This window comes from Schistocerca piceifrons, chromosome X, assembly GCF_021461385.2.
Source record: "Schistocerca piceifrons isolate TAMUIC-IGC-003096 chromosome X, iqSchPice1.1, whole genome shotgun sequence".
Lineage (NCBI taxonomy): Eukaryota > Metazoa > Arthropoda > Insecta > Orthoptera > Acrididae > Schistocerca > Schistocerca piceifrons.
Genome location: NC_060149.1, coordinates 276,653,551 through 276,668,996, shown reverse-complemented (window position 1 = coordinate 276,668,996; position 15,446 = coordinate 276,653,551).

Below are 15,446 nucleotides of genomic sequence, written 5' to 3'. Positions count from 1 at the left end.
AATAACATTAAAATTACTTTCATTTGCAGTGAAAATTGCTACACCTCCCCCAGTCTTGTCTTCTCTACTGAAGGCTGTGCAGAATTTCATACACAGTGGTTGACTAATGCTAATCAGAGCTTCATTGTACCAATGTTCAGTTACAACTAATATATCGGGTTTGTCAATCCATGAAATTACATCTAGATCATTATGCTTATTTCTAAGACTACCAAGATTCTGGTGTATGATTTTAAGGCTGAGTTTTACCTGCTGGACCTTAGAGGATAATTTTGGACTAGCAATGAGGCCAGCAGGCTTCACAAGTTTCCCTGGCTTGCCAGCGGTGGCTGGTGTTGTGGCAGATTTTGTTGAGGTGGGTTGTACCACCCCATGGCAATTGACTTCTTTTCATCACTTTGTGAACAATGTCGCCTGACTTCCTCAATAATTTTGCTACTAATGATCTTTTTGCCTCTTTTGTTCATATGCAGACCATGAGATGTGTGCAGCTCCCTTTCTAGATAGCTGACATCTACTAGAGACACATTCTGAAATTTACTACATAGATCTTTAATCCTGTCATTTGTTTTATGAACTTCCCGGTTCACAATAGACTGTTTCATAAGATCATGCCTCTGTGGAATGTTGACAACAACTGTTTTAGTGTCATTTAACTTACCCAGTACCGTTTTCATATGTCTAATTGCATCATTTGCTTGATTTCTTGCTACATCAAATGAACCTCCCACAATAACGACACAGTCATTGGATGAGGAGTCACACTCCTGCATGCACGGCTTCACCAAAGCAGAAAGAGGGGCTCCAGGCTGGATGTGGCCTACAGCTGCAAAGTTGTCTTGCATGTTTGCGATGTTTTGCGCTATTTCACGTCCATGGCTGTCTCCATATAATAGAATCCGGCCCTGCTTGTGTTTCTGATTGTCGTCGTTTTTTCTGTTTTTCTCTAGAGACGATTTCTTGCATCTAATTTCACAGATTCCACTTCCTTGGACGGTTTGTTTACGTTCAGTTTCACATTTTGCACACGAGTTTGGGACTTCGTGTTTTCTGAACTTATCACTGACAGATATTTTTTTTTTTTTGTGCTGCTTGAAGGATTACTTCTAGTTTGCACGGACTGAACTTGTTCTTGTTCCACTATTTCTTCGAGAATTTGAAACCTGTTTTGAGTATTGACGGCAGGAGAGCTTCCCTTGGTTTGTAGTTTAGGCCTGCAGTCGTTCATCAGGCGCTGTTGTTCAAATCCACTCACCTTCTTATTTAAGAGAGTAACTTCAGCCTTTAGGCTCTGGATTTCACTTACCATATCGCCGACTAGAACAGATAATTCACACCTACAGCCACAAATTTTTACTTTATGATAACTATCTGAGTTCTGAACGCAGCACTGACTACAGTTCCAGCACGTTATAAATTCATTATTTTCTTTCACAGATAAGTCCACTTTTGCACATCGAAAATGATACGAATTATTACTTTCCTTGCACGTGAATCCGGTTTTCAGTACTTTTCCGCATTTTTTACACTTTTCCGCGTCAAAACACGAGTTTTTACGTAAGCTAATAACTTTACCATTACTATTTGCCGAATTCTTGGATATATATATATATATATATATATATATATATATATATATATATCATTCAATTTATGTTTACAACCGAGGGCGCCTCGGCCCCGTTCCGAGCTCAAAGGCGAAGGAACAAATATAGTTTTTATTTTTTTTTTCTTTTAAGAAATGATTTAAAAGTCGGTATTACGTAGATTTTTAACTGGGTTGTGACTGGAACTTTTTATGGCTACTTACAAGTCGCCATTCTTCGTGCAAAATATTAAAAATACTCCATACCCCCAGGTGTAGCCAGCCCCCTACTCCCCCCCGCCCCCTCCCGCCTTAAAACTATCGCATGGGCGCCCTTGCTTACAACTAGCAGTACCTGTCTCCTGAAGATTTTGAAATTAGAGTTATAGTAGTTGTCCGATGTATAGCAGTCTATTCATGCGCAGTTAACAGAAAAAAATGTGACAGTGGAACAGCATTCAGGATACTCCATACTGCTCTGGAGTACCAGCAGTAATGTTATGTTCTTCTCTGAACAGTGAACAAAAAACATGCTCTCGAGATAATTGATTCTACCCTTAACATCAATCTATGTGATACAGTGACGAAGACGCTCAGGTTTCTGCATCTATATCCACATACTGCAAACAATAGTGAAGTGCATGGCAGAGGGTAAATCCAAATGTGCCACTTCCAATCCCATTCGCTCATAGAGAATGCAAGGAGTGACTTCTTAAATGCCTCTAAGCGCGCTGTCCAATTCCCCCCCCCCCCCCCCCCCCCCCCCCCTTAACGGGAGCTATATGTAAGGAGACGTAGTATAATAGTAGATTCTTCACTTAATATCGGTTCTTGAAACTTCGTATGTCGGCTTTTGAGGATATATGGTGGCCCTCTTCAGGCGTTTGCCAGTACAGGTTTTCCGGCCCATATGACTTACAAGGAATTCAAAGAGTCCAAAAGATGCTGTAATTGCTGTTTATGTATATCCTCAGGGACCACTGGAATCTGACTGTAAACCTTGATTGAGACCACAGTAGAAAAACTGTACAACCGGCAAGATGAGATGTGAAATCTTCCATGTATCTCTTGTAGCTACAAACATGTATGACCTTAGTGACAGTATCAAAATAGAGAAGGAATTACTGGTCGCAATGTCATTATACCGTCGATGGTTACTGAAGTTAATAAACTCCTCGAGAAGGGTAGGAGAATGTTTATGCTGGAAAGAGCAGATAAGCAGTTGTTAGCATCCTACTCAGACAATGCATGGACATCACGGTTTCAATATGATGGAAGTGGAGGAATTAAGCGCAAAGATTGAACCGACTGTATCTCGCGCTCTGGAGAAGTATGTGCCGAGTAAGTGACTTACGGACGAAAAAGACTCACTGTGTTTTAATAAAGAAATTCAGAAAATGCTGAGGAAGCAGTCACTGTTGCACTCTCACGTAAAAAAATCACGGAAATGTCGACATGCAAAAGTTACGAAACAATTGAGCATTTATAAAAAGATCGACGCGCGAAACTTACAACTTCCACTGCCACACCACGGCACAAGATCATGCTGACAAAACCAAGAAAATTCTTTTCCTGCATAAAATCATTAAGTGGATCGAAGGCTCCTATCCTGTCACTCGTCGACCAGTCTGGTATAGCAGTAGATGACTTTAAAGGAAAGCTGAAGTTTTAAATTTCACGTTTCAAAAATCATTCACGCAGGAGGATCGTACAGACACACCGTCTCACAGACTCCTGTATGGGGGACATAGTGATAGGCATCCCTTGTGTAGAGAAGCAACTGAAAGGGTTTAAAACAAATAAGTTACCATTTCTTGATGGGATTCCAGTTCTGCCACTGGCCCCTTACTTAGCTCGCATTTGTTGCGAATCGCCCAGGACAAAGTCCCAAGTGACTGGGAAAAACCTTAAGTGGCTCCTGTAAAATCAAATGGTTCAAATGGCTCTGAGCACTATGGGACTTAACATCTATGGTCATCAGTCCCGTAGAACTTAGAACTACTTAAACCTAACTAACCTAAGGACAGCACACAACACCCAGTCATCTCGAGGCAGAGAAAATCCCTGACACCGCCGGGAATCGAACCCGGGAACCAGTGGCTCCTGTACTTGTTGTTGTTGTGGTCTTCAGTCCTGAGACTGGTTTGATGCAGCTCTCCATGCTACTCTATCCTGTGCAAGCTTCTTCATCTCCCAGTACTTACTGCAACCTACGTCCTTCTGAATCTGCTCAGAGTATTCATCTCTTGGTCTCCCTCTATGATTTTTATCCTCCACACTGCCCTCCAATGCCAAATTTGTGATCCCTTGATGCCTCAGAACATGTCCTACTAACCGGTCCCTTCTTCTTGTCAAGTTGTGCCATAAACTCCTCTTCTCCCCAATTCTGTTCAATACCTCCTCATTAGTTACGTGATCTACCCATCTAATCTTCAGTATTCTTCTGTAGCACCACATTTCGAAAGCTTCTATTCTCTTCTTGTCCAAACTATTTATCGTCCATGTTTCACTTCCATACATGGCTACACTCCATACAAATATTTTCAGAAACGACTTCCTGACACTTAAATCTGTACTCGATGTTAACAAATTTATCTTCTTCAGAAACGCTTTTCTTGCCATTGCCAGTCTACATTTTATATCCTCTCTACTTCGACCATCATCAGTTATTTTGCTCCCCAAATAGCAAAACTCCTTTACTACTTTAAGTGACTCATTTCCTGATCTAATTCCCTCAGCATCACCTGACTTAATTCGACTACATTCCATTATCCTCGTTTTGCTTTTGTTGATGTTCATCTTATATCCTCCTTTCAAGACACTGTCCATTCCATTCAACTGCTCTTCCAAGTCCTTTGCTGTCTCTGACAGAATTACAATGTCATCGGCGAACCTCAAAGTTTTTATTCCTTCTCCATGGATTTTAATACCTACTCCGAATTTTTCTTTTGTTTCCTTTACTGCTTGCTAAATATACAGATTGAATAACATCGGGGAGAGGCTACAACCTAGTCTCACTCCCTTCCCAACCGCTGCTTCCCTTTCATGTCCCTCGACTCACATAAGAAGGGTAAAAGAATGGACTCGTTAAATTACAGACCAATACACTTAATGTCGATTTGTTTCAAATTTCTTGAACATGTTTTAAGTCCGAATATAATAAATTTCCTTGAGACAGAAAAGATTTTGTCCACTAATCAGCTTCCGGAAAGTGTGTGGCACAATGTCCAACTGCAGATTGTTTACGACGGTCCGAGCATACGTAATAGGTTCCCAGATATATAAGTTCCTCGAACAGTTCGTAACTAATAAAACACAGTATGTTGTCCTGGATGGCGAGTGTACATCAGAGACAAGGGTATCTCAGGACTGTCCCAGGGAAGTGTGATAGGATCGCTCTTGTTCTCAATACACATAAATTATCTGACAGACTGGATGATCAGCAACCTGCATTCGGGATAGTATTGTTGTCAAGTGAGTTTAGAAGGATGACTTAGACAGATTTCTGTTTGGTGTGATGAATGACAGCTTGCTCTAAAAGTAGTAAAAAGTAAGTTAATGCAGACGATTAGGAAAAACAATCATGTAATATTCTAATACAGTATTAGTGGTGTCCTGCTTGACACAGTCACATCGATTAAATATCTGGGTGCAACATTGCAAAGCGATATGAAATGGATCAGGTACGTAAGGACGGAAATCAGGAAGGCGAATAGTCGATTTTGATTTATTGGAAGAATTTTAAGTAGTGTATTACGTCTGTGGAGGAGACTGCATATAGAAAGGGGACTGATGACCTCAGATGTTAAGTCCCATAGTGCTCAGAGCCATTTGAACCTTTTTTTTTAACTGCATATAGGACACTAGTGCGACCCAGTCTTGAGTACTGCTCGAGTGTCTGTTAAGGCAAGATACTGAAGCAATTTGGAGGCTTGCTACTAGATTTGTTACTAGTAGATTCGATCAATACGTATTATGGAGATGCTTCATGAACTCAAATAAGAATCCCTGGTGGGAAGATGACGTTCTTTTCACGAAAAACTGCTGAGAAAATTTTAGAGAACTGGCATTTGCCACTAATTGCAAAACAATTCTACTGCCGTCAAGTACATTCCGCTTAAGGATAACGAAGAAAAGGCAAGAGAAATTGGAGCTCATATGGAGGCATACAGGCAGTCGTTTTTCCCTCGCTCCGAGTGGAACAGGAAAGTAAACGACTAGTAAGGGAACGAGGTACCATCCGCCATGCACCATTGGTGGCTTTAGGGATTTGTATGTTGATGTAGAGGTGTTTTACTGGATGGCCAGAATTTTCTGAGTGTTCAATGGTCAATAATCGTCTTAAGGCCGTCAACCATCTGACTTCCTTACCACGAGCTACACCGGCACTGTTCATATGCTATCCTGTAATTGCTCCAAGTCTGTTTGAACCATTGTGTCGAATTCTAATGTGGCTGTTCGAAGTCTGCCGAGGGCAGGATGCTGCCTGCTGTCGAGTGAAATTCGGAGGACCTCTGCAGTCGGTATATGTTGCACTGTTGTATTGTTGTATGGTGCGAGTGGGGGAGGGGGGGGGGGGGGATCTGTGATGTGTAGATGTGTAATCAAATAATCAAATGGAATACCGTTAACAGGTCCTTGAATATAGCGATCCTGTGACGAAATGAATTGTTGGTTCACTGCATTGAATCAGCTGGCTGCTTATTCTTACTGAAGCTGTTTGGTTCAGAATAAATCTACTTTGTACCTCAAGTGTTGAGGCATAGAACGTGAAAATGTATGGATCTATATACTGCGATGTCAAAAGTTATGCGAGAGCGATATGCACATGCACAATTGGCGGTAGTGTCGTGTACACAAGGTATAAAAGAGCAGTACATTGAGGAAGTTGTCATTTGTACTCAGGCGATCCATTTGAAAAGGTTCCCGATGTGATTATGGCCTCACGACAGGAATTAACAGACTTTTGACAAAGAATGGAAGTTGAAGTTGGATGCATGGGACAATCCATTTCGGTAATCGTTAGAGAATTCAGTATTCCGAGACTCACAGTGCGAAGAGTGTGCTGAGAATACCAGAGTTCAGGCATTACCTCTCACCTCAGGCAACACAGTGACTGACGGCCTTCACTTAACGACCGAGAGCAGCAGCGTCTGCATAAAGTTGTCAGTGATAACAGATGAGCAACAGTGCTTGAAATAACCGCAGAAATTAATGTGGGACGTACGATAAACATATCCATGAGGACAGTGCAACGGAATCTGGCGCTAATGGGCTATGGCAACAGACGACCAACGCAGGTGGCTTTGCTAACAGCAGGACATCGCCTGCAGTGCCTCTCCTGGGCTCGTGACCATATCGGTTGGACCCTAGACGACCGGAAACCCGTGAACTAGTCAGATGAGTCCCTGTTTCAGTTGGTAAGAGCTGATGGTAGGTTTCGAGTATGGCGCAGACCCCATGAAGCTATGGACCAAAGTTTACGACAAGACACTGTGGAAGCGGTGGTGGCTCCTTAATAGTGTGGGCTGTATTTACATAGAACTGAACCGATCATTTACAAGAAATGGTTGTTTTCAGCCACTTGGAGGCCATTTGCAACGGTTCATGGACTTAATGTTCCCAAAAAATGATGTCATGTTACTGGGTCACAATTACTTGCAATTAGTTTGAGGAAGATTCTGGACAAGTCGAGCAAATTATTTGGCCACCCAGATCGCCCAACATGAATCCTATCGAACATTTATGGGATATAATCGAGAGGTCAGTTCATGCTCAAATCCTGCACTAGTAACAGTTTCACAATTATGAATGGCTGTAGAGGCAGCACGGCTCAATATTGCTACAGGGAGCTTTCAACGACTTATTGAGTCCATGCCTCGTGGAGTTGATGCATAATACTAGACAATAGGAGGTCCAACACGATATTAGGAGGTATCCCATGACTTTTGTCACCTCACTGTAAAGGGGTATGTGGCATTAGCTACGATAAAGCGTTACTCGGAAGCTGCCTGAAAGCGTAGCTCCAAAGATTACTACGCAGAAGCCGTTCGCTGCCGTGAGAGAGAAGTTTTTGCATGACCTCCGCTGCCAGGAGCATGCCCATGTAAAAAAATATAGCTGGAGTGCACTAGGAACGCAACTTGATAGCTTAATCTGTTACAGCTAGACGTCGCAGTTCCTGACCAAGTTGTTGCTGGCAGACTTGCCCCTAATTCACGAGAGGCTGCCAACAGAGTTTCCTCGAGTGGAGGACTGCTGTCTACATCAACACATTGTGTCTCAGAGTGGGCTGGCCTATGGCAGCAGACGACAAACGCGAGTGGCTTTGTTAACAGCAGGACATCGCCTGCAGCACCTCTCCCGGGCTCGTGACCATAAACAATCCATGTGGGCTGTAGATGAACTTCTCTATCCATTAGCAGCGATCTAGCGCGTAAGGTTCTCGATCTACAACGCCAAGTCATCTTTAGTAGCCAAATGTGGAGTGGTACGCTGAACAACTGCATAGCTTTAACCTATGTGGTTCTGTCCACCATTTCTACAAGCTTGTTCAAATCTAGTTTGTGGGTAACTGACGCTAAGGTAGATGCATATCTGGCAATTGTGGCATCCATATGAAGTGCAAAAATCCGCTAAGTACATATGAAATTGCCAAAAGGCGGAGATTGCACAGGAACTGCAATGGTTTCCTGTCTTCCAGTTCTCCCTTGCAAAATTGGCGCTGTAGTCGTTACGTGAATGAGGACAAAAACCAATGAATCATCTTTTCTTTCGGCCTCTGGTATCAGCATGTCACTGGGGAATACGTGACCACGTTGCTCACTTCAGAAGCAGTGAGATGGTCTAAAACTGCCACATCTTGACTATATTTCGTTGCATTCAGCATTATACACGAAGATGCCAAAAGTTATGGGATATCTCCTAATATAATGTCGGACCTCCTCTCGCCCAGCGTAGTGCTGCAGCTCCACGTGGCATGAACTCAATAAATTGTTGGAAGTCCCCTGCAGAAATACTGAGTGGTCCATAATTGCGAGAGTGGTGCTGGTGCAGGATTTCATGCACGAACCGATCTCTCGATTATGTCCCATAAATTTTCATTGGGACTCGTGCTGGGCGATCATAGTGGCCAAACCATTCGCTGGAATTGTCCAAAGTGTTTTTCAAACAAATTGCGAACAATTGTGGACCGGTGACACGACATTGTTGTCTGGGAACGTTAAGTCCACGAACGGCTGCAAATGGTCTCAAAGTAGCCAAACACAACTATTTCCAATCAATAATAGGTTCAGTTGGCATTCCATGTGAACACAGCCCACACGATTATGGATCCACCACCAGCTTGCACTGTGCCTTGTTGATAACTTGGGTCCATAGCTTCATGGGGCCACATCGCACTCAAACCCAGCCATTAGCTCTTAACAACTGAAATCGGTACTCATCTGACCACGCCATGGGTTTCCAGTCGTTTAGGATCCAATCAATATGGTCCACTCCCAGGAGAGGTGTTGCGGGCGATGTCATGCTGTTAGCAAAGGCACTCACATTGGTCATCTACTGCCATAGCCCATTAACGCTAGATTTCGTCCCGCTGTGTTTATGGAAATATTTATCGTACGTCCCACGTTGATTTCTAAGGTTATTTCAAGCAGTGTTGCTCGTCTGTTAGCACTGACAACTTTACACAAACGCTGCTGCTCTGTCGGTTCGTGAAGGCCGTCGGCCATTGTGTTGTCCAAGGTGACAAGTAATACCTGAAATATGGTGTTCTCGGCACACTCTTGGCACTGTGGACCTCATAATATTGAATTCCTTAACGATTTCCGAAATGGAATGTCCCAAGTGTTTAACACCACATACCATTCCGCACTCAAAGTGTGTTAATTCCCGTCGTGCGGGCCATTATCACGTCGGAAACCTTTTCACACGAATCATCTGAATACAAATGGCAGTTCCGTTAATGCACTGCATATGTTCATCTCGCTATCACATTACTTCTGTCACCTCAGTATACTAGGGACGGCGAAATAGTTATTGGCATGACTGAACCATGGTGCTGGGCACTCACTGCAGAGCAGCAGTACTTTGAAGGCTACGCGGTGCGCTTCCGCCCCTGGTTGGCACAAAAAGTGACCTACCACCCTTATTGCGCCAGGAAGGTACCTGCTGACTCGGACAATCCTTTGTTTTGGCGGTGGGTCTCGGGAATAGTGTTACGAGTATTTGCTGGCTTGAATGTGTGCGAGTTTGTTACCACGAATAAATTTTACTACAGTTGTGCTTCAGTGTATCTTGGTAAGGCATCGAACTCCTGCTTGTACAGTGACTCTTGCTGTCGGCGGAGCAGCGCTGGTACAATTACAGAGGTAACATTAAAGTAGCAACTGCTGCAGCTGTGTCCTTAGTCTTGTCCCATTGTAACATCCCCGCAATATTTTAATAAAAATGCAAAATGTAGCCAAGCTTAAACTCCCCAGAAAAATTAAAGAATAATAATGGCCCAAATGTAAACTCCCCACAAAATTCAGGAATGAAGATTGATCGTAAACCCACAATAATATTAATTAAATAGTGAACCATGACCCAAATGGAACCTCTGAACAGAAATAATTAAACCTGATAAATTTTATAAGGACAGCAGCGCTGACCTTCGGCCCTGTATTCTGAATAACAAAAGCAAAAATTCTTACCTCAGAAAAAACTGCATCTATATCTGCTCTTATCTATCGACACAGCTTCGTGCAATGCTGGCATATATTTAGTTTTGATTCTTGGAGGAAATTCATAGGAAATATTCTTTAAATTGAAATGAATGTTTTTCTTTAAAAGAGTTACTTTATAAAGAAAATTATTATTGGGGCATTTTTTGAACAAGTTAATTACAATTAACATACATTACTAGATGTGCGCAATGCTGCTTCATTACCTTCTACAACAATACTCATCGTCCAGAATCGTGACCAGAGTCGCGAGAAGAGCACGCCGCCGACGCATGCCGACTTCTGCTCAGTACAACCGTCCACTCGCCACTACTGTCGACTGACTACTACTACAGACAGAGTACAACTGCTCCTGCCGACTCGCTACATGGTACTGTTCCTACCGACTCGCTACATGCAACTGCTGTTCCTGCCGACTCGCTACACGCAACAGACGACTCGCGCGGTCAAGCGCAGACAAGCAACTATAAATAACTCTCTGGTCAGAGATTCTGTCATGCCTCGCCATCGCTGGTAATGAATACATACGTGTTTCATAACCCTCCACTCGGGGGGCAAAATTTGGCAGCTATGGTGAGTCATTTGGACTAGCCATGAGCAACAAATTTTTGTTAACTAATTAACTTTATAATCACAGAATATACAGATATATAGGTGTAGAACATGAAATAAATATATAATGCACATGTACCGAGTACAGAACATATCAGGTAATGACAAAATATATATACAATGAGTACAAAACAAATTAACAAATGACATAAGTGCACATGCACTGTAGTTCAGAACATATCAACAAATCAAAAAATGTATAGATCATGAATACAAATCATGTTAGCAAAAATGATTTCCACTATGTTACAAGAATTAGGATAGGAAAGGGAAGGATTGCATCATGGTTGTAGCACTTTAGGTTGCACGCAGCTGCACTGAAAGTCCATATCTTTCTACTGAAGCACATCACCAAGTGAGACAATCTGAAGTTCGTTTCCCAGAAGTATTAATCAGCGTAGCCAAGACACTGTAATGTCGTAGTAATATTCCATGTTATCTTTTTGATAGTACATTAGGTAAACCAAACAGTGGGACCATAATAGCATCTCCATCGCTCACAGTAGTGGACAGCATGTCGTGTCAACACCACACTCTTGCAAGGTACACCAACGTAGAATTAGTGCAAAAACCAAATATAGTGCTCCATGATCATGAGGATATACAGGACAAACGGATATTGCAGTAATTCCAGGTCACAAGGTGAAGGACATTAAGTCACATACTAGTCTTCATTGAGAATTACACTAATAGTTGGTGGCACTCATCGCCCAGTTATTGAACATTTCTGTACCATGTATGTAGTATTACAGAATAATGTTCATGAGTTGTTTTACAGAGAACATTTGCACTCATTGCCTAATTATAAACCATCAGACGTCATCATTGAAAACAGGAGCTAATGAGTGGCATAGTATTACAGAATAATGTTCATGAGTCGTTTTACAGAGAACATTGGCACTCATTGCCTAATTATAAACTGTCAGAAGTCATCATTGAAAACAGGAGCTAATAAATGGCATAGTATTACAGAATAATGTTCATCAGCCGTTTTACAGAGAACATTGGCACTCATTGCCTAATTATAAGCCATCAGAAGTTATCATTGAAAACAGGAGCTAATAAATGACATAGTATTACAGAATAATGTACATAAATCGTTTTACAGAGAACATTGGCACTCATTGCCCAATTATAAACCATCAGAAGTCATCATTGAAAACAGGAGGTAATAAATGACATAGTATTACAGAATAATGTTCATGAGTCGTTTTACAGAGAACATTGGCACTCATTGCCTAATTATAAACCATCAGAGGTCATCATTGAAAACAGGAGGTAATAAATGACATAGTATTACAGAATAATGTTCATGAGTCGTTTTACAGAGAACATTGGCACTCATTGCCTAATTATAAACCATCAGAAGTCATCATTGAAAACAGGAGCTAATAAATGACATAGTATTACAGAATAATGTTCATCAGTCGTTTTACAGAGAACATTGGCACTCATTGCCTAATTACAAACCATCAGAGGTCATCATTGAAAACAGGAGGTAATAAATGACATAGTATTACAGAATAATGTACATAAATCGTTTTACAGAGAACATTGGCACTCATTGCCTAATTACAAAGCATTATATATATATATATATATATATATATATATATATATATATATATATGTATGTATGTATGTATATACACTCCTGGAAATTGAAATAAGAACACCGTGAATTCATTGTCCCAGGAAGGGGAAACTTTATTGACACATTCCTGGGGTCAGATACATCACATGATCACACTGACAGAACCACAGGCACATAGACACAGGCAACATGGCATGCACAATGTCGGCACTAGTACAGTGTATATCCACCTTTCGCAGCAATGCAGGCTGCTATTCTCCCATGGGGACGATCATAGAGTGCTGGATGTAGTCCTGTGGAACGGCTTGCCATGCCATTTCCACCTGGCGCCTCAGTTGGACCAGCGTTCGTGCTGGACGTGCAGACCGCGTGAGACGACGCTTCATCCAGTCCCAAACATGCTCATTGGGGACAGATCTGGAGATCTTGCTGGCCAGGGTAGTTGACTTACACCTTCTAGAGCACGTTGGGTGGCACGGGATACATGCGGACGTGCATTGTCCTGTTGGAACAGCAAGTTCCCTTGCCGGTCTAGGAATGGTAGAACGATGGGTTCGATGACGGTTTGGATGTACCGTGCACTATTCAGTGTCCCCTCGACGATCACCAGTGGTGTACGGCCAGTGTAGGAGATCGCTCCCCACACCATGATGCCGGGTGTTGGCCCTGTGTGCCTCGGTCGTATGCAGTCCTGATTCACATACGACCATCATTGGCACCAAGGCAGAAGCGACTCTCATCGCTGAAGACGACACGTCTCCATTCGTCCCTCCATTCACGCCTGTCGCGACACCACTGGAGGCAGGCTGCACGATGTTGGGGCGTGAGCGGAAGACGGCCTAACAGTGTGCGGGACCGTAGCCCAGCTTCATGGAGACGGTTGCGAATGGTCCTCGCCGATACCCCAGGAGCAACAGTGTCCCTAATTTGCTGGGAAGTGGCGGTGCGGTCCCCTACGGCACTGCGTAGGATCCTACGGTCTTGGCGTGCATCCGTGCGTCGCTGCGGTCCGGTCCCAGGTCGATGGGCACGTGCACCTTCCGCCGACCACTGGCGACAACATCGATGTACTGTGGAGACCTCACGCCCCACGTGTTGAGCAATTCGGCGGTACGTCCACCCGGCCTCCCGCATGCCCACTGTACGCCCTCGCTCAAAGTCCGTCAACTGCACATACGGTTCACGTCCACGCTGTCGCGGCATGCTACCAGTGTTAAAGACTGCGATGGAGCTCCGTATGCCACGGAAAACTGGCTGACACTGACGGCGGCGGTGCACAAATGCTGCGCAGCTAGCGCCATTCGACGGCCAACACCGCGGTTCCTGGTGTGTCCGCTGTGCCGTGCGTGTGATCATTGCTTGTACAGCCCTCTCGCAGTGTCCGGAGCAAGTATGGTGGGTCTGACACACCGGTGTCAATGTGTTCTTTTTTCCATTTCCAGGAGTGTATATTTAAGCAATGCATTGCATTGGGTAATTACTGACGAATGAAAATATTTGCTTTTGAGTCGTTGCTGCAAATGAAGATGTGTAACGTCATTTGTCATGAGTCAGCTGTAGCAAGATTATGAAACAAGTAGAGTATATGTAATCACATTCATAAATGACATAGGTTTAATGAACAACTGCTTATAGCACATTAATTTCATAAATAATTTCTCCTGCAAAATACAAAAATGGATTATTTAACTGAAAGAAGAAACGCATTTTATGCTGAAAAGTTGTGAACTTCGAATTAACAGGTAGCGAAATGTGTATAAAAAATGTGTTCCCTAGCTGTCCTTTCCAAAACCTTCAGTCATCATACTATGCAATATAACACATACTGTCAAAACGAACTGCAACAAATACTTAAATAACTACATTTCATCTCTTAACTAACAGCAAATATATAAACTTCATCATTATTTTCATCTGCAAAGAAAAACTTCATTATACATATCACCATAACTCCATTATTATCATCACCTGCAAAGAAAAACTTCATTATCCATAGTAGCATACTCTTCATCATTATTCATCACCATTCATTATCATCTGCAAAAAAGTCACTTCATTATTCATTATACAACTATTCCTTATTTCTAGCATATTTCATTACTAAAACTAAAATGTGTAGTTCTGTCTGACAGCCTGCATCAATCGCCTTGTATTCTGAAAGAAAAAAATAGTTAAGACTGCTATTCTACGATGTGTATAGTATATTCTTGTAAATGCTTGTTAATTCTGATCCATTTACTCTTCATCACGAAGTATTGTATCCTCTTTCGTTCATTCTGAAGGTGAAATTCCCATTTCTGTTTAATTTATTTCTTTCTGAAAATGATGAACAAAGATTAATGTCTTGCATTTAAATCATATACTCATTAAATAAAAACTGGTTTATAGTAACATAATTGAGCATACAGCATAGCATGACAGAAAACGTAATATGTCAAAAACATAGATAGTGTTAGAGGCAAAAATGTACCCAGTGTATCACAATGTAGCAGCAAAAAAAGAAGTAAAGTACTCACGATGTTGAGATATCATAAGGCAAAAATGTCAAAGCCAGCTGGTGTTTGCTATATCTTAACTATTTCATAGTGCATACAAACAAAACAGGAAAACAATCGTACATACAAAAAAAACGAAAATATGCACGGTCTGATGTGTAACGACACGAAGAGCGACCTGCTAACCTTACTTTGCCGGGCACTTGCCAAGAAAAATACGACAATCATCAGTAAGTAGTCACATAAATATAATTGCATAAGTTGTCATAAAAATGTGTAAGTTCATCTGGAGATGTGCATGGTCTGATGTGTAACGACAAGAAGAGCAACCTGCTAACCTTACCTTGCCGGGCACTTGCCAAGAAAAAATACGACAATCATCAGTAAGTATTCATATGAATGTAATTGCATAAGTGGTCATAAAAATTAGCAAATGG